Raw genomic sequence first — 6,161 nt, forward strand, 5'->3', positions numbered from 1 at the left:
TACACCTTTTCTCTCTCTCTCGGGGTAAAAAGAGTCGATGTGTATTGTGTATAAAGGTTCTGCTGCGAGAAGTCTCGTTTTGCCGTGTGTTTCGGTAACGACGATCCTCCGAAACGTACATCTCATTCGTAAGAGAGGAAGAAAACAATCTCCCTGGGGCCAGTCGGTAATATACCGACATACGACGTGTCGTGCACATCCGTCTCACGCACGGTATACAAAATATGAATAAAACGTGTGTAGTCTCTCTCTCTCTCGACTTCTTAATATTTTCTTTCACCTCTGACGCATCATTTCAGGTGACGTCGGGAGCGCGGGAAAAAAAATTTTTCTAAACACACGAAACCGTTCATCTCACGAACAGCCGAAAAAGTTGTCGCTCAGATCCATATCGCAGTGGAGCGGTATCCGCGGGCGGTCGTAATTGAACGACGCACGACGCCGCGAACACTCACGCGAGTCCATACAAACGATTCCGATCGTTTTGCAACAACTAGAACGTACACTGTCCGTGAAATTCACAGAATTTTCGCGTGTCCGCGACAAACGCCGACGAGACACCCATCGTTCGCTCGTACGTAGCATCCTTCTCTTAACCCGACTCAGAAACGTTCTTTGCGCCCTTCGGTAAAAAAACGTTCGATCCGAAGAGGTGAACGACGGCGGGGATTTGACAGAGCTACGCAAGCAGTGTATGGTACGTAAACGACCCTCAGCCAGGCGTGGTCCAGGAATTGTATCCGTGGACCGCAATGTGCGTTCGAAATGTCGATGTTCATGTGTCCTGCAGTTCACACGTTGACGCGCAATTAGCTGCGTTCTTCATCGACCCACGAGCCAAGTGATCCACCGTTCAGGGTAATCGTATAAATTTTATATTTCACATATATAATTTTATTCTCATTTGTTCGACCTAATATCTCTCTTCTTTCAAAGAGAAGATAAAAGTTGATACCTGAATCTCCGACCAGCGCGCGAAGGAGATTCAGGCGTCGCCTTGGAGACGACACCGAAGCCTTTCGAGACGAAAAACGTTCAAGTAATATGTATATATTTCTCGACGTTCCGGGCGTATAGTGCATTCAAAAACCCGCGAAAGACGCAGAAGACTCGCACGCGTGGAAACGACGGGGATATATTTTGTATCCTACCCGATACTGAATCCATCGCGTGCAGTCGACCCTCGCGTTCTTCCGATCAGACGCATCTATTGTTGCGCGCATGTTTTCGCGTCGCATCGCGCGAAACGTTGCACGAATCGTACCGATCGATCGATTGAAAGCAAATAATGAAAAAAGACTTCACAGCTGGCTCTTTGCCGGTCATTCGTCCCATGTTATCTCTTGCCGCGAAATTGGCGCGCAAGAGTTGGGTGTCAGACGCGCGGCTTTAAAACGAGCTTCACGGCCGGTCCCTTCGTTACCGCTTTCGTTCTTTCTCTCGGAACGACCATGAACGAACACGACGAGCGACGCTACGGCATACACACGTCCACGGATTCGATTAAAAAAACAGACTTCACAGCTGGCTCTTTGCCGGTCATTCGTCCCATATTATCTCTTGCCGCGAAATTGGCGCGCAAGAGTTGGGTGTCAGACGCACGGCTTTAAAACGAGCTTCACGGCCGGTCCTCTCAATTCCGTGTACGGTACACGCAAGATGCGGGTTCCACTTCCAGACTACCCGGTCCCTTCTCTCTACGAGAATCGATAGTAGAAGAACGGCTCGAAAACGCGTCTCAGAGACTAGGGGAAAAGAAGCGGTATGCGAGCGAAACGAAAACGCATTATGGAAACGTCGCGAAACAATGTTCGACGGTTGCTCGGTTCCAATCGTGCGGCCGTTTCAATTTCTCGTGCGCTTCACCGTCCCTCCGTAACTCTGGCCGATCGCGTATACCGAAGAGCCGACACGCGCAAAAACCACAGGCATTGTATACTGTATATATATATGTTACAGTCACAGCCTTCGCGCGTTTTACTCTCCGACGCGGGGTTTCCACGACGAAAGAGAGACAGTTTCGTGGCGGGTGACTCGGCCGAATCGCTACGACGGGTATTTCTATTATAGAACGAATCATCGCCACCCTTTACCAGTGCCCGACGAAGGAATCACAAGGTCATCTGGAGTTTACAATGCCAGCGACGGTAATTCCAACGAAGACCCGATAAGTCAACTCATCGTTCTATTTCTCCCCGTACAGAAAAGCGAATCGACGCTAACGCACCTCGCGCAAGCACGAACGTTCTCTTCGCGTGGATCATCCCATCGTCGAAAGATGTAAAGACGCATTGGAGATCGTGGTCTCTGGCGGGCTCATTGCACGCCCCACTGCATATCTTTCCTCGAATCGAGAATGATTCGTCCACTAAGGCTGCGAAACTACGCGTCGAGGAAACTAGGGGAAAGAAGCGGGATGCGAGCGAAACGACAATACATTATGGAAACGTCGCGAAACAATGTTCGGCGGTTGCTCGTTTCCTCCTGCGGACGTTTCATTGCTCGGGCGCTTCACGTCCCTCCGTAACCTTCGCGCGATCGCGTGCCCCGGAGAGCCGGCAACCGGTGAACCACAGGCGTATAAACTATAGTCTTCTATACAAGCCTTCGGCGGTTACTCTCCGACGCGGGGATTCCACGACGAGAGAGAATTTCGTGGCGGGTGACATCGGTCGAAAACGCTACGACGGGTATTTCTATTATAGAACGAATCATCGCCACCCTTTACCAGTGCCGACGAAGGAATCACAAGGTCATCTGGAGTTTACAATGCCAGCGACGGTAATTCCAACGAGACCCGATAAGTCAACTCATCGTTCTATTTCTCCCCGTACAGACAAGCGAATCAACGCTATCGCACCTCACGCATGCACGAACGTTTCTCTTCGCGTGAATCGTCCCATCGTCGAAAGATATAGCCGCTTGGAGATCGTGGCCCATCAAGTTCTTCCGTAACTCCTGCGCGATCGCGTACCCCGGAGAGCAGGCAACCGGTGAACCACAGGCGTATAAACTATAGTCTTCTATAGCAAGCCTTCGCGTTTACTCTACGACGCGGGGATTCACGACGAGAGAGATTTTCGTGGCGGGTGACACGGCCGAATCGCTACGACGGGTATTTCTATTATAGAACGAATCATCGCCACCCTTTACCAGTGCCCGACGAAGGAATCACAAGGTCATCTGGAGTTTACAATGCCAGCGACGGTAATTCCAACGAAGACCCGATAAGTCAACTCATCGTTCTATTTCTCCCCGTACAGAAAAGCGAATCGGCGCTATCGCACCTCACGCAAGCAGGAATGATCTCTTCGCGTGGATCGTCCCATCGTCGAAAGATGTAAGACGTACAGAAATCGTGGTCCATCACGATTATTCGTAACTCTCCGAGTCGCGTATCTGAGAGTAGGACAAACGGAGAACCACAGGCATAAATAATACTATATGTTTCTTATATAGTTAGCCTTCGCGTTTTACTCTCCGACATGGGGATTCCACGACGAGAGAGAGTTTCGTGGCGGGTGTCTCGGCCGAATCGCTACGACGGGTATTTCTATTATAGAACGAATCATCGCCACCCTTTACCAGTGCCCGACGAAGGAATCACAATGTCATCTGGAGTTTACAATGCCAGCGACGGTAATTCCAACGAAGACCCGATAAGTCAACTCATCGTTCTATTTCTCCCCGTACAGAAAAGCGAATCGACGCTATCGCACCTCGCGCGAGCACGTAACTACTCTTCGCGTGGATCGTCCCATCGTCGAAAGATGTAAGACGCACGGAAATCGTGGCCCATCAACGTTTTTTTGTAACTCTGCCGATCGCGTATCACAGAGCCGAGACGCACATACCACAGGCGTATAATACCGTTTTCTTTCGTATGGTAAGCCTTCGCGTTTACTCTTCGGCGCGGGGTTTCCACGTCGAGAGAGACATTCGTGGCGGGTGACATCGGTCGAAACGCTACGACGGGTATTACTATTATAGAACGAATCATCGCCACCCTTTACCAGTGCCCGACGAAGGAATCACAAGGTCATCTGGAGTTTACAATGCCAGCGACGGTAATTCCAACGAAGACCCGATAAGTCAACTCAACGTTCTATTTCTCCCCGTACAGAAAAGCGAATCGACGCTGTTGCACCTCACGCAAGCACGAACGTTCTCTTCGCGTGGATCGTCCCATCGTCGAAAGATGTAAGACGCACGGAAATCGTGGCACATCACGTGTTTTCGGAACTCTGTCGACCGCGTATCTCAGAGACGACGCGCGCGAACCACTGGCATATACTATTATATATCGCGTTTTACCCTCCGACGCGGGGATTCCACGACGAGAGAGAGTTTCGTGAGCGGGTTGACTCGGAAGAAACGCTACGACGGGTATTTCTATTATAGAACGCATCATCGCCACCCTTTACCAGTGCCCGACGAAGGAATCACAAGGTCATCTGGAGTTTACAATGCCAGCGACGGTAATTCCAACGAAGACCCGATAAGTCAACTCAACGTTCTATTTCTCCCCGTACAGAAAAGCGAATCGACGCAATCGCACCATACGCGTGCACGTAAACAACTCTTCGCGTGGATCGTCCCATCGTCGAGAGACGTAAGTTTTCATAGTATGAATTCGCGTTTTACTCTCCGACGCGGGGATTCCACGACGAGAGAGAGTTTCGTGAGCGGGTTGACTCGGAAGAAACGCTACGACGGGTATTTCTATTATAGAACGCATCATCGCCACCCTTTACCAGTGCCCGACGAAGGAATCACAAGGTCATCTGGAGTTTACAATGCCAGCGACGGTAATTCCAACGAAGACCCGATAAGTCAACTCAACGTTCTATTTCTCCCCGTACAGAAAAGCGAATCGACGCAATCGCACCATACGCGTGCACGTAAACAACTCTTCGCGTGGATCGTCCCATCGTCGAGAGACGTAAGTTTTCATAGTATGAATTCGCGTTTTACTCTCCGACGCGGGGATTCCACGACGAGAGAGAGTTTCGTGAGCGGGTTGACTCGGAAGAAACGCTACGACGGGTATTTCTATTATAGAACGCATCATCGCCACCCTTTACCAGTGCCCGACGAAGGAATCACAAGGTCATCTGGAGTTTACAATGCCAGCGACGGTAATTCCAACGAAGACCCGATAAGTCAACTCAACGTTCTATTACTCCCCGTACAGAAAAGCGAATCGACGCAATCGCACCATACGCGTGCACGTAACAACTCTTCGCGTGGATCGTCCCATCGTCGAGAGACGTAAGTTTCATAGTAAGCCTTCGGCGTTTTACTCTCCGACGCGGGGATTCCACGACGAGAGAGAGAGTTTCGTGAGCGGGTTGACTCGGAAGAAACGCTACGACGGGTATTTCTATTATAGAACGCATCATCGCCACCCTTTACCAGTGCCCGACGAAGGAATCACAAGGTCATCTGGAGTTTACAATGCCAGCGACGGTAATTCCAACGAAGACCCGATAAGTCAACTCAACGTTCTATTTCTCCCCGTACAGAAAAGCGAATCGACGCAATCGCACCATACGCGTACACGTAAACAACTCTTCGCGTGGATCGTCCCATCGTCGAGAGACGTAAGTTTTCATAGTATGAATTCGGCGTTTTACTCTCCGACGCGGGGATTCCACGACGAGAGAGAGTTTCGTGAGCGGGTTGACTCGGAAGAAACGCTACGACGGGTATTTCTATTATAGAACGCATCATCGCCACCCTTTACCAGTGCCCGACGAAGAATCACAAGGTCATCTGGAGTTTACAATGCCAGCGACGGTAATTCCAACGAAGACCCGATAAGTCAACTCAACGTTCTATTTCTCCCCGTACAGAAAGCGAATCGACGCAATCGCACCATACGCGTGCACGTAAACAACTCTTCGCGTGGATCGTCCCATCGTCGAGAGACGTAAGTTTTCATAGTATGAATTCGCGTTTTACTCTCCGACGCGGGGATTCCACGACGAGAGAGAGTTTCGTGAGCGGGTTGACTCGGAAGAAACGCTACGACGGGTATTTCTATTATAGAACGCATCATCGGCCACCCTTTACCAGTGCCCGACGAAGGAATCACAAGGTCATCTGGAGTTTACAATGCCAGCGACGGTAATTCCAACGAAGACCCGATAAGTCAACTC

General features: G+C 50.3%; 1 non-coding gene across 1 annotated transcript; it reads right to left on the bottom strand.

Annotated features, from left to right (window-relative positions):
• Positions 1-706: 706 nt before the first annotated feature.
• Positions 707-861, bottom strand: LOC143176189 (5.8S ribosomal RNA). Its single transcript, XR_013000774.1, has one exon. It is a non-coding gene; the product is annotated as a 5.8S ribosomal RNA (ribosomal RNA).
• Between the last annotated feature and the right edge of the window lie 5,300 nt (positions 862-6,161).

This window comes from Nomia melanderi, unplaced genomic scaffold (genome assembly GCF_051020985.1).
Source record: "Nomia melanderi isolate GNS246 unplaced genomic scaffold, iyNomMela1 scaffold0410, whole genome shotgun sequence".
NCBI lineage: Eukaryota > Metazoa > Arthropoda > Insecta > Hymenoptera > Halictidae > Nomia > Nomia melanderi.